General features: G+C 42.2%; 1 protein-coding gene across 1 annotated transcript in view; it reads right to left on the bottom strand.

Moving 5' to 3' along the window:
• Positions 1 to 18331, bottom strand: part of LOC106580728 (leucine-rich repeat and fibronectin type III domain-containing protein 1-like protein) — a 133824-nt gene extending 115493 nt beyond the window's left edge. The window contains exon 1 of the mRNA XM_014162071.2: positions 17210 to 18331. The gene's annotated coding sequence lies outside the window, so the exon portion shown is untranslated. The remainder of the gene's footprint in view (positions 1 to 17209) is intronic.
• Between the last annotated feature and the right edge of the window lie 1103 nt (positions 18332 to 19434).

Raw genomic sequence — 19434 nt, 5'->3', positions numbered from 1 at the left:
CAAAACTGTTTGCTGCTCTGACACCCCAATGGTGGAACAAGCTCCCTCACGACGCCAGGACAGCGGAGTCAATCACCACCTTCCGGAGACACCTGAAACCCCACCTCTTTAAGGAATACCTAGGATAGGATAAAGTAATCCTTCTAACCCCCCCCCTTAAAAGATTTAGATGCACTATTGTAAAGTGGTTGTTCCACTGGATATCATAAGGTGAATGCACCAATTTGTAAGTCGCTCTGGATAAGAGCGTCTGCTAAATGACTTAAATGTAATGTAAATAAGAGCGTCTGCTAAATGACTTAAATGTAATGTAAATGTAAAGCAGCAGCTATTCTTCCTGGGGTCCACACAAAAGCATAAAACACAACAAGTAACAAAACACTGATAGACAAGAACAAACAAAAAAATTAAGAAATGTCACATTTTGTTGTAAGTGCAAAATTGTCTTCTGTAGTGGTCATTAGGAAGTAAATATGAACACATTTCTATTATAGTCAATGGGTAATGTTACAGTGGGTGAAAAACACATTTGACAACTAAGTACTTCACTGCAAAATAATGCCATCTGTACTATTTTTTTATTTATCAGTTAATCTGAATATTCTCTTGCTGATTTGATTTACTTATTTCAGCAATTTGAGTTTGGGATTTCGGTATAGTTGTCTAATGTTGGTGGGGCATATTATTAGGTTTTAATGTTACTCCTGCATCACTATGATAAACATAACAGGTTTTCTTTAATGTATTTGTAAGCTGAAGTGCAATGTGTAGGAATAGGCCTGCTCGAGGTGAAATCAGTCAATGTTACAGACATTGTGGCATAGCAGGACGATTGTAATGCCGTGAACCGAGGTAATGAATTCAAATCCCAGGTGATGACTGTAATCATGTATGTCAAAGTGTGTCAAATATGTGTCCCTAGCATTGCCTTAAGACAAAAAGCAGTTAATGGATCAGTGGCTCACCAATCAGGGCCTTGATGGGCTTGGCAACAGTTACCAGAGGTGATGTGTATGAAACTGTTGTTCTTATTTTTTGGGAAAATGTTTCTTCTGCGACCATCAGATGACGTCCCCGGGACAACTTGGAAACTAGACTAAAACCCCCAGGGGACCCTGACACAACGTCCCAAGAATATCCTAGAAACGTCCTCTGGGACATCCCCATGACAAACCAGGAACTTGACAAAACATTCAGGGGACCATGACACAACGTCCTGACCACTTTAGGCGAACATTTTGTGACGTCCTAACAACTCATTTTTGTTTGGAGGGATGCCACATCAGTGTGCTGCGGGCATTTGTCACTATAAATGAGCAGGGAAGTGTCCCAGAGCTAGGATAAAATCCACTTCGAAGAGCAGAAAATCCATCTCAAGTAATGACCTCAGTCTTATCAGCAAAGCCACTGCCATATCTGATTGGTATAAAGGGCCCGTTTCATTACATACAGTCTCAAAGTCCAATGCATACCATATAATAGGAGCAGCATGAGGGATTACCTTGCAGATAAGCAATTTCTCAGCCATTCCTAAGACGAAGCCACAGAACTACTCTGCCTTCCAGATCGTCCCTGAAATTGGACCAACCAATCAGCTACTACGTCTCCAAAGCCAAAGTCATGTCACTTCGAGAAAGTGAACCATTTAGGACCTACAGTGGCTTGAGAAAGTATTCACCCCTCCTGGCATTTTATCTATTTTGTTGCCTTACAACCTGGAATTAAAATGGATTTTTGGGGGGTTTGTATCATTTGATTTACACAACATTCCTACCACATATTTTTTTTTATTGTGAAACAAACAAGAAACAAGGCAAAAAAATGTGCATAACTATTCACCTCCATCCAAAGTCAATACTTTGTAGAGCCAACTTTTGCAGAAATAACAGCTGCAAGTCTCTTGTGGTATGTCTCTATAAGCTTGGCACATCTAGCCACTGGGATTTTTGCCCATTCTTAAGGGCAAAACTGCTCCAGCTCCTTCAAGTTGGATGGGTTCCGCTGGTGTACAGCAATCTTGAAGTCATACCACAGATTCTCAATTGGATTGAGTTCTGGGCTTTGACTAGGCCATCCAAGACATTTAATTATTTCCCCTTAAACCACTCAAGTGTTGCTTTAGCAGTATGCTTAGGATCATTGTCCTGCTGGAAGGTGAACTTCCGTCCCTGTATTTAGCGCCAGCCATTATTCCTTCAATTCTGACCAGTTTCCCAGTCCCTGCCGATGAAAAACATCCCCACAGCATGATGCTGCCACCACCATGCTTCACTGTGGGGATGGTGTTCTCGGGGTGATGAGAGGTGTCGGGTTTGCGCCAGACATTGCGTTTTCCTTGATGGCCAAAAAGCTCAATTTAAGTCTAATCTGATCAGACAACCTTCTTCCATATGTTTGGGAAGTCTCCCACATGCCTTTTGGCAAACACCAAATGTGTTTGCTTATTTTTGCTCTAAGCAATGGCTTTTTTTCTGGCCAATCTTCAGTAAAGTGCAGCTCTGTGGAGCTTTGCAGCTCCTTCAGGGTCATCTTTGGTCTCTTTGTTGCCTCTCTGATTAATGCTCTCCTTGCCTGGTCCCTGAGTTTTGGTGGGCGGCCCTCTCTTGGCAGGTTTGTTGTGGTGCCATATTCTTTCCATTATTTAATAATGGATTTAATGGTGCTCCGTGGGATGTTCAAAGTTTTGGATATTTTTTATAACCCAACCCTGATCTGTACTTTTCCACAACTTTGTCCCTGACCTGTTTGGAGAGCTCCCTAGTCTTCATGGTGCTGCTTCCTTGGTGGTGCCCCTTGCTTAGTGGTGTTGCAGACGCTGGGGCCTTTCAGAACAGGTGTATATATACTGAGAACATGTGACAGATCATGTAACACTTAGATTGTTATTATGTGACTTCTGAAGGTAATTGGTTGCACCAGATCTTATTTAGGGGCTTCATAGCAAAGGGGGTGAATAGATATGCAAGGACCACTTTTCCGTTTAAATCTTCTTTTTTTTATTCATTTTTGAAACAAGTTATTTTTTTCATTTCACTTCACCAATTTGGACTATTTTGGATTTCCATTACATGAAATCCAAATAAAAATCTATTTAAATTACAGGTTGTAATGCAACAAAATAGGAAAAACGCCAAGGGGGATGAATACTTTTGCAAGGCACTATACCTTGTGGGACCCTGCATAGAAAGTAAGGTGAGCTCGAAAAGGGATTGCCCCGCTATCCTTCCAGCATAATGTGTGCATTCTTCCACATATAGTGTGCCTCAACACATATTAGGTAAAACTGCTTTACTTCTTCAGTGGGGCGAATCGATAACCACTTGTCCCCCTTTCTCTCTCTCTTTCCTTCTTCCATCTTCTCCTTACCCAACATGAATATAAAGTATGTGTGTTCATTGACTCGTGTTCATTGCGCATGAGTTGTCCCAAGCTTGCAGCAATTTTTGGGGCTGATGGTGACAGGGTTGATGAGCAATGGGGACGTGAGAGAGAGGGGGTGGGATTGTTGACAGCTCTGACATGAGGAACAATGAAAGCAAACAAGAGAGGATGAAGAAAAAAATTATAATCTGAATTGAATGTGTTATTTACCTCTTGAAAGGGAACCAAAAGTGGAAGCTTTCGAAAAGGGGGGGAGGATGCTGTTAAGGAAAGATTTAATTGCCTTCGAAAAAGGGAGGTGGAGAGAAAGAGGGATGGGAGAAAGAGAAGGCAGAAAGAGGGATGTGGTGGTGCAATCAAAGTTTTTATTCCAAATAACCTCCCTCTTCAGTTCCTTGTGAAGGGTCATGTAGAGCTGAGATGTAGCCCTGACAATGAGGGCAACTGGGATTGTTTTTCATTTGAGGGTACATAAGAATTGATTTTTACGGAGGAGTGGGGAGGGGATTTGGGGGGTATATGGAACAAAACCCTTGACCAAAGGAGGATATCTTTGGCAGACAGTCTAGCGATTTGCAAGGGTAGATTGAATGTTAAATTGTTTACTACTCTGAAAACATTATCAATCTGTTATTTCCCTTTTAATGGGTGTCACATACTCCTACGTATGCAGTTGTTTTTTGTTTCCTTTCCTTTCATTTAGTTTTTTCTATAACAGGCTTTCTATTCGTCTATTTTGTTGAGACATACAGAAATCAATTTGCGGTCTTGGGAGGACAACAAAAAATGTACTTTCCTGACCTTGGCTCTACCCATGCTGAGCCCCGAATCATACAGTATCTGCCAATGTTGCTCTCGTCTGTATTTCCTGATATGCTTCTCCTGAGATTGTTGAATTTTGTTTTACCATACAATATGTATCCAGGGTAAAGAGTGTAACTTGACAGTAACTTATCATCTGTATTGCTCCAGGGGAGAGATTCCTGAAACGTAAATTGAACACTTGTCATGTATGTAGTGCAATACACACACATGTAAATACTGGATGACTCATATTCCCAACATAGGAGACCTACTGTAGTAGTGACTAACTTAATTACATTGATTTTCAATTACTTACATGCATTGGTTAAAACTGTATGTGGACCAAACTGTGAATAATTTTTCATTGCTTTCACACAAAATGCATTCAATGACCACATTCTCCGAAATCCATGAACTTTTTTCTCATTCATACTCCATCACCTGCAAAACTATATATTTGCAGCACATGTTTCCAAATGCACACTGTTTCCAAAACTGTTTATAACACATTCAAAACAGAATGATGGCAAATGTTGTGCATTTCTGCTGTAACCAGATTGAAACATGCAGAACATTTCAGCAGAATATTTAAATCATTCCAAACACAGCTGATTGCAATTTCAGCTGAAAGCCTATCCAAGTGTCCTGTTTTTAGTCTCGTTACCAAACAGACAAAAGAGGACGGCTTCGGAATGATTTAGTTTGGAAACATGGATCAAGGAAGACCGGTTGGTGGGGAAAGAAGAATGGCAGGGAGGGAGAGGGAGAATGCGTGGAGGACAAAGGAGAGGAAGACCAAGGGCAGTGGTCTCTGATGAGATGAGGGCCACAAATATTGACCATGTTGTAAACCATGGTCTCTCTTTGAGAGAGGCCAGTTGAAGGGTGCAACCAAATCTGCAGCGTTCAACAGTTGCATCAATAGTACAAATTTTCCGGCAAAACAACAGGTGAGATGTGCATCCTTCAATGATAATTGAACTACATATTACAGTGCAATACAGTATGTTCAGATTTTTACATGTACTGACATTTTTTATTATATTGATTGTTTTCTGTTTTTCAGTAGGATCCAAAGGTTGCCTCCCACAGGAGAGAGAAGCAGAATATTGTCAGATACGCAGGAAATTGCCATTGTTGACATGGTAAATGGCAACAACGCAATAAACTGCGGGAAATTCGGGACAGAGTGCTGGCAGACAATATCACTTTTGGGAATGTGAATATGGTCAGCACAATGACGATTGCCAGAGTCCTAGTACCCTTTGAGAGAAACAGAAAATGTGTGAAAGATTTCTCCGATATCGTCATATCAATAACCAAACAGGGTACATACACAGCTATGCATAATGTGAAGCACTGTAAAACTGTCGATTTACTGTATTTTAGAGAGTAATGGAGATGGAAGCCAGGCAAACTGCACATACATACATCTCTGTGGGTGAAGCTGGATTCAACCTGGCAAAAACACACCGCAGGGGAAGAAATGTGATTGGACAGAGAGCAACCGTGGATGCCCCAGGCCAGAGAGGAGCTAACATCATAATGTGTGCAGCACTGTCCAATGATGGTTTGCTGTTACACAAACCATTCATTGGCCCCTACAATACAGAGAGACTAATTTATTTTCTGGATGACCTGCATACTCGACTTGTGCCAGCGGAGGAGAGAGGGGCAAGAAACTCCCCTACCTTCGTTGTTGTGTGGGATAATGTGGCATTCCACCACTCTGCTGCAGTCACAGACTGGTTTGCTGCACATCCCAGGATGTCAGTACTATTCCTGCCTCTGTACTCCCCCTTCCTAAACCCCATAGAGGAGTATCTCTCTGCGTGGAGGTGGAAGGTTTATGACCACTATTGACATGACCAGATGTCCTTACTGGATGCCATGAATGCGGGGCGCGGAGACACTTCTCCTGAAGACTGCCAGCGATGAATTAGACATTCCAGAAGATACTATCCAAGATGCATCGCCAGAGAAGACATAAGATGTGATGTTGATGAGAACTTGTGGCTAAATGGAGGAGAGAGGGAGAACTAGAACCCTCACAGTACTGTACAGTATGAGTGATTGTACTATACATGTTGATGAGAACTAGAACCCTCACAGTACTCTACAGTATGAGTGATTATACTATACATGTTGATGAGAACTAGAACCCTCACAGTACTCTACAGTATGAGTGATTATACTATACATGTTGATGAGAACTAGAACCCTCACAGTACTCTACAGTATGAGTGATTATACTATACATGTTGATGAGAACTAGAACCCTCACAGTACTCTACAGTATGAGTGATTATACTATACATGTTGATGAGAACTAGAACCCTCACAGTACTCTACAGTATGAGTGATTATACTATACATGTTGATGAGAACTAGAACCCTCACAGTACTCTACAGTATGAGTGATTATACTATACATGTTGATGAGAACTAGAACCCTCACAGTACTCTACAGTATGAGTGATTATACTATACATGTTGATGAGAACTAGAACCCTCACAGTACTCTACAGTATGAGTGATTATACTATACATGTTGATGAGAACTAGAACCCTCACAGTACTCTACAGTATGAGTGATTATACTATACATGTTGATGAGAACTAGAACCCTCACAGTACTCTACAGTATGAGTGATTATACTATACATGTTGATGAGAACTAGAACCCTCACAGTACTCTACAGTATGAGTGATTATACTATACATGTTGATGAGAACTAGAACCCTCACAGTACTCTACAGTATGAGTGATTATACTATACATGTTGATGAGAACTAGAACCCTCACAGTACTCTACAGTATGAGTGATTATACTATACATGTTGATGAGAACTAGAACCCTCACAGTACTCTACAGTATGAGTGATTATACTATACATGTTGATGAGAACTAGAACCCTCACAGTACTCTACAGTATGAGTGATTATACTATACATGTTGATGAGAACTAGAACCCTCACAGTACTCTACAGTATGAGTGATTATACTATACATGTTGATGAGAACTAGAACCCTCACAGTACTCTACAGTATGAGTGATTATACTATACATGTTGATGAGAACTAGAACCCTCACAGTACTCTACAGTATGAGTGATTATACTATACATGTTGATGAGAACTAGAACCCTCACAGTACTCTACAGTATGAGTGATTATACTATACATGTTGATGAGAACTAGAACCCTCACAGTACTCTACAGTATGAGTGATTATACTATACATGTTGTTGATGGTTTTTGTTGTTGTAGTTATTATTGCAGCCCTGGAATTTCAGGAATTTGTTTTTTGTTTCAACTTTTTATTTTCCATTAGTAAATTACTACATGCAACGATATAGAAAAAATAAAGGCTATTGAAGCAAATTGCTGCATTTCTTATTCATTCTTGTTACATATATTTTAGTACAGTCAATAAAGTGAAAAGGTGTTGTTCTTATTCTATAATGAAATGCTGATTTATGTGAAAAATCATTCAAACTTCAAAGAGTTCATAATTTATGTAATGCTCCCTGTTGTTAGTGTTTTTTAGGTCAGTGTGTGATGAGTGACAATGTACGCTTTCTGAGTGAGAATTGTTGCCAGTGTTATGGTCGAACGAGCTTATTCTGAGACATGTATGAAGTGTTTTGGTGGTCTGAGTGAGTTTTGGAGGTGAGATTAACTGTTTGGACAAGATGCATGTCGGTAATGCAGACTGTGTGAAGAGTTTTGAAAAAGTGGCTTCAGTATTGACCGATGCTTGTTAGCAATTGAAAAAAACTGTGAGAGTAGACACATGGCAAATATCATGAGTAACTCATTCTAGCAACTGATTGAAAACTCTGATTGAGCTATTAGAACCCTCTGCGTGTCTCCACAGCCTTGGTACACCCCACATTGATGTGTTGTCGACTCCCCATGTGCAACGATCTCAAGAGTAAGTTAGTTACTCCACAACAGGTCACTGAATATCTACCTGCAGAGACATTTCTCCTCCAGAGTTGCAACTCCATTGAATCTAAAGGGCAGGCCGACTTCTATTCTGAAAATGTTTTGCAGGGTGGCCTACATAGCTCTATCTGTGTGCTGTGTGCTGTTGCTGGGCAGGGGGAGCCATTTTCCTCAGGTTCCAGTGCATGATGGGAAACAGTGGTTGGCGCCAGACAGTGTCAGGGCCCAGTAGCAATCTAATCACTCCAGTCTCAGCAGGGAGTTCAGCCACCACAGCCACTCTGGATGGACTCAGGCTGCAGGTAGTAAAAGCCTGCTTTACCCCACCCACCACCTGATCAATGAGTGCTAAGGTTCAGGAAAGAGAAGGAAACTGTGTGTGTCTGTCTGTCTGTCTGTCTGTGCTTGTGCTTGTGCGTGTGCGTGTGTGTGTGTGTATGTGTGACATGGGAGTGCAAGGCTGAGCTGAGAGGATGAGGAAGGAGGAGATGGGAAATGAGAGTGTGATGTTTTTAAGTAAAATATATTTGCCGTCAGGTATTGATCAGGTGATCAATTGAAGCAATTAACGGTTGAAACAAGTTTGCTGAGCCACCGTTATTCTCTCCTCAAAGCACTCAACGCACAATGCATTGCAGAGCCTCATATGAAAAATGAACGAGGATCCCTTTCATTGGGAATATATCAAGTGCAGAATTACAAGAGGGATGCAGCTCTCACACTCCAAAGACTCAAGGCTCACACCTACTGGTTATGTTGTGTTCTCTCTGACACATGGACTACTCTTTGGCCCTAATAGAAAAATAGGGCTAGGAGAAGTCATATGCCGTATCTGTGAGAGAGAGGGTGAGAAAGAGAGAGGTAGAGAGATAGTGAGAGCGAGGTAGAGAGATAGTAAGAGAGAGGTAGAGCGGTAGTGAGAGAGAGGTAGAGTGGTAGTGAGAGAGAGGCAGAGGTAGAGAGATAGTGAGAGCGAGGTAGAGAGATAATGAGAGAGCTAGAGAGATAGTGAGAGAGAGGTAGAGAGATAGTGAGAGAGAGAGAATGATAGACAGGGAGAGAGAGAGAGGGTGTGTGTGTGCTTGCGTGCATGCTTGCTTCTCTCTATTCAGCTCATCTCTTTTTTTATTGAATTAAAAAAGCGGATGTAGTAAAAAGTTGATTTTAATTACCCTGGGTATTATTTCACTGGACTGCTGTTCAGAGGTATTAAAATTCTCCACAGTAATTAGCCAGCAGAGTAAATTGATATGGAAGATATTAAATCAATGATAATTTCATAGTGAGCACATTATATGTGAAATGGCTGTAGTGCAAGTCTGCTAGATAGATTAATAAGATTACATTTTTTAGGTGTGGGATAAAGTTTCCTTTACGCTTTAATGCCACAAAACCCAGAGCTTTGGCAATAAACAATTTTTTATCCAATACCCTTTATCCTTTTGTTTTGGATTTGAAATTATCTGAGAATCTCAAGAATGGGGCAATATCAGTCCTTGGAGACACAAATGAGTGATTAGCACTTGACAGGCTGCGGGTCATATCAAAGTGTTGACGAAGTGACTTAGAAAATTAATGGTTTCTGAGATGTGAGCGAGAAGCTCAGAATTCTCAGTCACTCTCTCTCCTGTCCTCAATCTCAGGCTATGTGAATCTATTGTGCCTTTGGATATTGAAGCACGAATGAGCAATGGATATGCCATTTCATTTCCTTGTCACCGAGATGAGATTGAAAACTGCATTCCGACACACACAGAAAGAATATGACGCACTCTGAAGCAAAGCTAGAATGATGTGATTGGAACTAACATTAAAGGGAGGGAGAAGCACAAGATCTAAGGCGTGAATAGAACCTTGTGGTCCAGAGACGGGCACGTTCGCAAGAAAGCTAGCTCCCTTGGGTGAGTGGTAATTGTGCTTATGCCCCAGTCATTACAATACAATGGGGTTAGTGTGTAATGTTAATGCAGTATGAAAAACTTAACCATCTCTGGTTGCTATGCTGCTGTAGTTGGCAAATAAACACACATCCGTCTGCACATACATATGCATACACACGAGATATTCAATAATCCAGTCGTTTTTAGAAGACCTAATATATTTTGTTCTGCCTGAAATGAGGCTCCATGGCTAATTGCTTCTCTTTCCAGGTGTCTGCTCCTACATGACTGGGCCACTGTGCTATTAAACAGGCTCATTAAAACCTCATGTAGTATCAAGCCTCTCTTCACCTGGACGTGATCGCCTTCGGCTGCTCATCTCTAGACCTTAGCCATTATACAGTACATTCGGAAAGTTACGGCCTTATTCTAAAATGGATGAAATCGTTTTTTTCCCCCTATTCAATCTACACACAATACCCCATAATGACAAAGCAAAAACAGGTTTAAGAAGTTTGCAAATGTATTTTAAAAAAAGGGTCGTTGTCCTGTTGGAAGGTGAACCTTCGCCCCAGTCTGAGGTCCTGAGCGCACTGGAACAGGTTTTCATCAAGGATCTCTCTGTACTCTCCTCCGTTCATCTTTCCCTCGATCCTGACTAGTCTCCCAGTCCCTGCCACTGAAAAACATCTCCACAGCATGATGCTGCCACCACCATGCTTCACCGTAGGGATGGTGTCAGGTTTTCTACAGACGTGATGCTTCGCATTTAGGCCAAAGACTTCAATCTTGGATTCATCAGACCAGAAAATCTGAGAGTCCTTTAGGTGCCTTTTGGAAAGCTCCAAGCGGGCTGTCATGTGCCTTTTAGTGAGGTGGCCTGATTGGTGGAGTGCTGCAGAGATGGTGTCCTTCTGGAAGGTTCTTCCATCACCACAAAGGAACTCTAGACCTCTGTCAGTGACAATCGGTCACCTCTCTGACCAAGGCCCTTCTTCCCCGATTGCTCAGTTTGGCCGTACGTCAGCTCTAGGAAGAGTCTTGGTGGTTCCAAATTCTTCCATTTAAGAGTGATGGAGGCCACTGTGTTCTTGGGGACCTTCAATTCTGAAGACATTGTTTGGTACCCTTCCTCAGATTTGTGCCTCGACACAATCCTGTCTCGGAGCTCTACGGACAATTCCTTCGACCTCATGGCTTGGTTTTTGCTTTGACATGCACTGTCAATTGTGGGACCTGATTTATACAGGTGTTTGCCTTTCCAAATCATGTCCAATAAATTGAATTTACCACAGGTGGACTCCAATCAGGTTTGCTTTGTCATTATGGGGTATTGTGTGTAGATTGGTGAGATTTTTTTTTATTTGAATACATTTTAAAATAAGGTAACGTAACAAAATGTGGAAAAGGTCAAGGGGTATGAATACGTTCCGAATGCACTGTAAAGTATGTAGAGGCAGGTATGGCTACTGTAGGTGTGCACTCCCCTCACATGGGACACACATTCCTGTTCTATTAGTCTGAGAACAAATTTGATTGCACAATAAATCCTGGCCATGTTTCCAAACAGTCAAAGCAAACATATTCCACATAAGAAAACACTGTGCTGAGGTATAATGGGGATTAAACAATGCAGGGTACCACAGTGCTCCTCTACTGTCCACAATGGATGCAGTACCTCTCCAATTTCATAGCTACATATTGATGAAAGCCATTGATTGAAAAAGGAGTCAATTTGCCTAGCTTGTGCCATAGGCCGGCACTATACTGCAGCGTTAAGGATCTGTATATTGCACCTGCGGCTATAGTCTAGACTAGTCTGTGTTAGTGGGTCTAACTGGTATCCTTGGAGATCATGGCCATGATGGTCTGCTGGGGTGGGATGAGGGTCAGGAGGAGGATCACTGACCTTTATCCTGCAGGCTCTCACAGGGGAAGCGAGAGGAGAAAATGGGGTGCACTCTTGTTCATTAGCCAGAGCAGCCATTTGTCCACGTCTTGGCGTAATAGTGAGACTACCTCCAGGCCACTGGAGCCCTGCTGATGGATGGCGGCGGTTGAGAAGGGAAGCATCAATCGTCTATAGGGCCCTATCATGGTCCCATCATCCTCCCACTAGGCCGACACTGAGTGACATCGCAGGGACGGCCTTACCTTGTCCCTGGCAACCATTTGTTTTGTCTACCGTTGACCTGGCTCTAAGTGGGAGGATGGAGCATGGAGAACCAAGCAGCGTTGGACTAAGTGCACCTTAGAAAATGGTTGACCGAGGAAGCACGCGAGAGGAATGCTTATTGCTTATTGTACATGCATTGTCAAGTAGACACATTGGTAAAAGATTATCTCACACATTACACATTTTTGATTTCGCATTGATCCTCGTTCAACTAAGCGCGCGGTCACAAAAGAAGACGAAAGCAGTTTAGATTGAACTGCATATCAACCTTTCATCAACCAACCAGTAGGGACTTAACAATCTATGTATTTCCATGTACTATTTCTGAGTAATTTCTAATGGATAACGAGGCTGTTAGCCAGCAATAAAGGCAGACAGCTCAAGAGAGTATTATCCTCCACATTAATCTCCCCTCGGCAGATCTTAGACACCTCTATTGCCTCTGGTGGAAATATGATCTGGAGGGTAGTGCCCGCTGTTGTGATTTACGAGCTGGAGGAAAAGGTAATCATGACCTCTCTTCCACACCCAGTGTCTTGTCTCCTCGCTGATTACTCGCTGATGTACAATGTCAGCAATGATGGTGTTATTGTTTTGATTTCTTGCCATCGAGAATCTCCTTTAACCAGGGGTGACCGACCCATCATTGCATTCATCTTTAGAACAACAACATATTTACTGAGTACTTTCACTGTTGCCAGCTCATATCATTACCGCACACCTGTGTAATGGATGCAACAACATTCTTTTCTGTAATGATGTCAACCATGGCCTATTTCAGAATGCATAAAACTAAGCTTGTCGGCTCCAGACACTGACTAATGTGGGTCGTAACCCACTCAACGGGAGAGTATGGGTATGTGTGCACATTGAAGCTTAGAGCTTAGTGTTAAAAAAAAAACTCAGTCCCACTTTAAACAAACAACTACTGTATTCATAAAGGTTTTGGAGCAGGAGCTGCTATATAACATTTTATACAGCAAGACAAGCATACATTATTTGTGAAGAATATGTCATGAGTAATGCTCTCTAAAGCCTTTATAACTAGCTGTTTGTTTAAGTTATGACCAAATGCTCCAACCTCTCCAATATTGTACATTAAGGGGAAAGAGAGAAGGAAAGAGAGAAGGAGGATGGTCGAGGTGAAACCGATGGCTGGGCTTGGCAGCCATACTCAGTAGGAGTGAGGGTGGGATCAATAGTGGAGGAGACTACTGAGGGTCAGTGGGCAGCTAGATCACAACAGAACAGCCAGCAGCCCTGAGGAGGTATTGAGGGCCTGCCAGCTCACTGAGAAGGGCTAGCAAGGCCTCACTGCATGTGGATCAAACCGTCATCAAAAGGGGATTAGGACCAAAGCTGTGGTGGTGATGGCCACACACCTTAATTCACACAGAGGGACATATGATTGTAGACCTGATGAACAGCCAGTTCAACTAATCCAAAAGTTATACCATACTCAAGGACATCCTGAATATCTGAGAGTAAGCCTTTGTTTGAAAACAAAACATTATACATACTGTATAATTTCATTACACATGTGTTATATCATTTATTTCCATTAAGCAATTGCAGGGCACCACTCTAACCAATCATGAGGCAAAAATAAATATAGTGAACAAACAATGATACAGAAACTCTTTTCCCATCTGCATTGGTAATTCCAGCAAATTTAACCTACACACTAGTTAATTAACTCACATTTATGCATGCATAGTTTTTATATATCAACAGTTAGCCTAGCGGTTAGTGTGTAGGGCCAATAATGGAAAGGTCCCTGGTTTGAATACCTGAGCTGAAAAAGTGAAAATCTGTTGATGTGCCCTTGAGCAAGGCACTTAACCCTAATTTGCTCCAGGGGCGCTGTACTACTATAGCTGTAAAACAACACATTTCACTGCACCTATCTGGTGCCACCCCATTGAGTTTGGTTTACGCATTCATTTCATGCCTATTGCGGATGGGAAATGCCACCCTTTCTGCATGAGTTCTGCCCACATCTGAAGACGCACTGAACAAAAACCATAAGAGTTCATCAACCCGACTAGGCTACTGAGTGGGGCCCGTACATTTCCTCTTTAACAGTCCCAAAAGAGGATTACACTGGCCCAAAACAATGAAAAAAGAAACCCTAGCCAATTACAACAGTACAGTATAGGCTACAGCCGCAATGCTGTAGATTTGCGGTTCACACAGAGTCTATTTTTATCTTAATGCTGACAGCAACCATCCCACTGTTCATACAACGGTGATCAAGATAATTGGGGTGCCATTTATCCACGGTCTCGCTCAAAGACTTAGACATTTTCCCCAATGATGCCTTATAGAGCAATGATGGTAGTAACAGTATGCAATCTATCCATTTTCTCCCCTTGCAATTCCCCATTTAAAATCTGGATAGTGCCCCAGCATGGGGACACTCTTTACAGAAGTTGAATCAGAGGGCGACATTTACAAACCCTGAAAGCAGGGAGGAGACTGAAACTAGTGAGTGTGGCTATTTCAGGTTTATTTCCATGTGGGGTAGTTCCGACCAGTTATTTAACATGTGCCTAGTCTTCAGCTTTGACGGAATGAAGGGAAGGCTGGGAGAATCTCCCTTGAGCTATCGCTGCGTGTGTATTGTGTTTGACAGCTTGCTGGATGCCAGACTCTATGGATCAAAGCAGGCTGTAACAGTGAAGCTAATCCATTATAACCTGATCTGCCTCACAAAAGAGCAAGACTATGGCCCTGTTAGGTCCCTACCTTCTCACTGACTCCAACTTCACAGCTGCCTCAAATGTTAACAGACACAACAGGACTGCACAGCTCTCACTTATCACACTGTGGGATAGTCAAGGGCATGAACCGTTGTTGAGTTGGACTGGGGAGGTGTGGTCTTGACTGGGGAGGGAACGAAGAGAGAGCAGATCCGTACGCCTCAGAATGTCTATTCCACCATAATGGGCTACTCTGTTCTAATTCTCACCCTACTGACAGAGAGCCCGCTCTGGGCAAGGCACAGAACACCAGACAGCCTGAAGTAGCCAGGTACAAATGCATTTTGGTTGGCACCAGCCATGTCCACCTAATCCCACCCATGGGCTACGGGTTGGAACACACACACACACACACACACACACACACACACACACACACACACACACACACACACACACACACACACACACACACACACACACACACACACACAGACACACATACAAGCACACGAACAAACACACATGCACACGCAAACATGTGCACACACACACACACACACACACACACACACACACACACTGCTAGAAATGTGTCAACATGTTTTTTCTGAGCTACAGCAATACATAAACAATAACCTAGACTGAAACAAACAAACACACAAACAAACACACACAAAAAAACACACGCACACACACACACACAGTTCAGTCCCTCCCCAAGGAGGCACAAACACTAACACCAGGCAGCAAAAAGCGGCCTGCAGCTATTGACTGGTCAAAATAGGCATCTGGGCTTTTTATGAGGTTTACAATGAAACCTGCAGATTGTACAAATTAGGCCAAAATGAAATCATAGACCATATGAATGAAAAAAAATACATTTAATTGTTTTATTATAGGCCTATCTTGTCTATTAGTCTACAGGGTCTGAATATTATTGGTAGCCTTTCATATTCAGTTCACCAATAGTCATCATCTATGCCACATACAAACCCATCCATATTTGGCACTAGAATAGGCCACCGCAGGTGCTCGCTGGCCTAGAGGCAAGGCTGTCACAATGCAGACCAAAATGCTAATTAGTGCACGTTAGACACACGTCATATTTCAGAGAGGCTATCAGATTTGTGTCAGATTTGACCTTCAAATCGAATGACGCCCTAATCGATGATGCGTGAAGATTGCCGATTTAGCTGTGTTTTAATGACATTGTAGCCTAGATAGAAGCATACTCACTACATGTCGTACATGAGAGTATGTAGGCTAGGTGCTGAGTGGCTTTGTGTCTGTGTGTGAGGCCGTCTCTGTGAGAGTAAGTGTGTGGGTGTGAAGTGATATAAAGTAAAGCACCTTGTAATGTTCCATATGACCGTTATCGTTGCACACACTTCGCCCGAATCACTGCTATCTATTATCTCTTGTTAGTTTATGCAGCAGATAACGAATATACTAATGACTGTTCATTTGATCATGATGCAGCGTAAAATACATTATATCAGCGCCCTCCAGCTCTCAAAACCGTGAAGTTTCAAGGATACCGTTCCGGGAGCTCTCCATTGTGTTGAGAGTCCGTACATACAGCCAATCCGTCTAGTGAATTCAATGTTAACGTTTAGAGAGCTGTCCATGGAGCTGAAAAGTATTACCCAGCCACTTCGGCCAGCGGTAAACAGTGCTAGTTCTGATTTCAGCGTAGCCTTACCAACCACATTCCTTGCTGTTTCTTTCGCCCCTAAGCAGTATTGTACAGGACTATAGAAGCTATTCACTGCAAGAATGTTGATGACACAGAAGCAAATTAAATATCCCTAAAATGTGTTCTCAATCCAACAGAGCCAACGCATTCCAGTGCGGTCAGAATTGCAGGCAGCTCTGGCAACCACCAAGCACAAATTTCGTAAATGACACCAATTAGGCCTAAACATGTTTTAGTGTTACTCTATTTTGTACATCATTGAGACACTGCATGAAATATGTTGCATTGATAACGTAAATATGCTATACAAAACACACATTAACATACTAATGCATTATTGGTTAGAATGGAAAACATTCTCATTCGTGCACAAATCGGCTATATTTAATCAAATGAATGTCAAATTTTAGATTGCATATGTTGGCACAACGATGGCGTTGCAGGCTATTATCGGTAGGGCATGTCGGTAATGTCGGTAATTCTTCAACTAATAAAAATGCAGCAACGTTCAGGGAGGGCTGTTCTCATGCGAAATTGCATCCCAAGTGGCAGAAACCGACGTTTAATTTTCGAACACATTTTAAATATGATTAATGCATGATCAATTAGCCTACCTTTTTGGTTTGAGCCCTCTCTCCGGTCCCTCAAAGTCGAAAGATCCCGCTGTCGAACGCACGGTGCCTGGCGATCAGCGTCCAACTTTGCGCTTCTGTCCTCACACAGAGGGATCCGCTCTTGCCCAGGGTGAAACTGAGGCGGCGGAGGGTTGCTCTATAGCAACGCCAGTCGGGCAGCGAAGGGAAATGTCTGAGCGCGAAAAGACGCACACCCAGACAGGAGACAAGCTTCAGGTACCGCCAACGGTCACAGGTATAGCAAACACTCACTGGAAAACACACAGGAATAACAAATCTATCATTGAAATACTGGAAAGCTACTATTATAAGGTGGTTTTAGTCAATCTCTTCGGTTTCATCTGTGCTGGGTAGCAATGCCTCTTCCCACCTCTGTTGCAATGCACAATGTCCTTGAATAACATGCTGATCACATTTATCCAATGGTCCCTGGCACGACGTTCTTTTGAAACGTGATGTTTTCCGTTCCCCAAAATATCCAAGAAATCATACAATTGTTAGAAACACACTCCAGTGAATTGAGACAGACGGTACGTTTATCCAAAAACAATCACTCGTGCATTTTGGAGAAAGATTATGCAGTAACCTTTAACTTTGTCCACAATACAAGGTGCAGGCGTGTCCAGTGTTGCTCCAAAATCCATAGCTGGGTTCCTACAACCTCCTACAAACCTATCATTTTTTTTATCCATCTATTTAAAATAAAACAATAGCCTATCAAGTGAAGGAGTATCCTTTATCAAGGAATTACAGAGCTCTCGCTTGATATACGTCTCAATGAGGTTATTGGGCGAATGACAAACGACGTTGAATGATTTACTCGACAATTCGCCCGGATGGCTTCTGTGGATCACCCCTAGGTGAGCGAGCGGGTGGGGTGAGATGCAATCTCAGCTCGGGACTTGCAGCGGCACGCCCAGTCCGATGTCCCTCTTCCTCAATCCCTCCAGCGAGTATTTTCCGCGTCGCTCTCTGTAGGCCTACTTTCTGACCAAGTAAGTAGCTTGCAGAGAGAAACTCATCTTATCCACCTCCATGTCTTCATCTGAAAACCTTGAATTTAGTTAAAAGAGGTTGCATTGGGAATGTCATGTAATAGGTTTCACTAAAACATCAGATGCAGAGAGGGAGGGAAGGAAACGGAGCTGTGCACGGGAGGGAGGGAGTGATGCACTCACTGGTGGCTATGCACTTGTGAATTTAAATGAGCTATGCACTTGTGCATTTAAATGCAATACATTCAGCTTTTTAATGTGTAGCCTAATAATGATCCCAGTCCCTTATTATTTTAAATCATGATGTTTCCTTGGTCCTTGTAGGCCCTCAATAAGACTTGATTCTGATGATTAGGCCCAGGCTATATCACTGTCAACATATATCTCTAATTGTTATTAATACCATTACATTAAGTCTGTAATATTTAATTATTGCATTATTCTATTTATAGGCCTGGCAAAGGGTATCATGTCTCACCCAGGAGAGGTTGGCACAGGAGGCTACATTATTTCCAAGGTGCAGGATTTAGTGAATAAAGTTGCAGAAAGTAGCGTAATCATGGACTAATGCAGTGCTCAAGACCAAATATGTGCAGATAGAAATACTCCTCAGATATTTTATTTCATTTCATGAAACATGGGACCAGCACTTCACATGTTGCGTTATATATATATATACAATGAACCAAATTATAAACGCAACACGTGAAGTGCTGTTTCATGAGCTGAAATAAAAGATCTGGGGAGTATTTCTGTCTGTAATAAAGCCTCTTTGTGGGGAAAAACAACATCTGATTGGTTTGGCCTGGCTCCCAAGTTGGTGGGCCTATGCCCTGCCTGGCCCACACATGGCTGCCTCCCTGCCCAGTCATGTGAAATCCATAGATTAAGGCCTAATTACTTTTTTTCAATTGACTGATTTCCTTATATGAACTGTATCTCAGCAAAATATTTGAAATTGTGAAATTGTTGCATGTTGCATTTATATTTTTGTTCAGTGTCTATTTGTTATTATACATTTTCTTAATAAGAAAAGACACATAGGCATAGTGTCACTTTGCACTTAAGAAGTAGTAAGAATAAATTGACTTAAGTCATCCCAAACTTGACATAACATAGCCGAACATATACATGTCTGTTTCCGTACTTCTCATCAGAAGAGAGAAACCAATTGACTTAAAGGCCCAGTGCAGTCAAAAACTAGATTTG

This window comes from Salmo salar, chromosome ssa20, assembly GCF_905237065.1.
Source record: "Salmo salar chromosome ssa20, Ssal_v3.1, whole genome shotgun sequence".
Classification (NCBI taxonomy): domain Eukaryota; kingdom Metazoa; phylum Chordata; class Actinopteri; order Salmoniformes; family Salmonidae; genus Salmo; species Salmo salar.
Note: the sequence above shows the minus strand (reverse complement) of the source record. Positions and strands in the feature narration are given on the sequence as shown.